Source organism: Morone saxatilis, unplaced genomic scaffold (genome assembly GCF_004916995.1).
Source record: "Morone saxatilis isolate NCDOM2014 unplaced genomic scaffold, NCSU_SB_2.0 Contig16, whole genome shotgun sequence".
Classification (NCBI taxonomy): Eukaryota; Metazoa; Chordata; class Actinopteri; family Moronidae; genus Morone; species Morone saxatilis.
The window spans coordinates 777,344-778,166 of NW_023339718.1; positions in this window are offsets into that span (position 1 = coordinate 777,344).

Here is an 823-nt window from a genome sequence, read left to right on the forward strand (position 1 = left end):
CACACACACACACACACACGCGGAAACAAACACATGCATAGGGGCATACTTTGTAGCCCCATCCTTTTTTGTGTGTGCATGAGGGTGAGTTGGCTCCATGAAAACACTGAATTGCTGCCTTTTTTAATCTTGTCAGATCTGTTTCTGTAGAAGTAAGGGCAGCAGTGTCTGATCCTGTGTGCAGCTTGGTCTGATTAGTTTCATTTGAGAGACTCTGCGTATCATATATGAGAAAAAGATCCTCAGTCTATAGTGATAAAAGTGCCTTAAGACGAATGTCTCTAGAAAAATATGTTGGTTTGATCCAGTGTGAAGTCTACAGGTCAAATGATTGAGGAGGAGAGGATATAAAGACACATGTAATTTCTTATGTGTCCACTAGATGTCCCTGTCAACCTGCTCTTCCTCAGGCCACTGATGCTCAAGTGGTTGTTACCCAGATCAATGCTCTAAATCTCCAAAATCTGTTTGTCTTTTGAATTTTGCATTAAACACAGCATTGCATTTCTTTTATAAGAAAAAACAGTTTTAAGCTGTAATAAGGTTTCTGTGATCACAATGTTTGCATACAATTAATACTTTTAAATACAGACTGAAAACCTTATTGTTTCACATGCTTTTAACAAGGTGTTTTTAAAACCCAAGGCCTTATTACCATTGTATTATTATTATTAAAAAAAATACAATCAGGTCAGGTATATCGGGTCGTGGTTTCGATTCCCAACTACCCCAATCCATTTGAAGTATCCTTAGGTTAGTTAAGATTCTTAACCCCAAATAGCTCCTGATGGCACTGCTGTCAATTCAATTTAATTCAATTCAA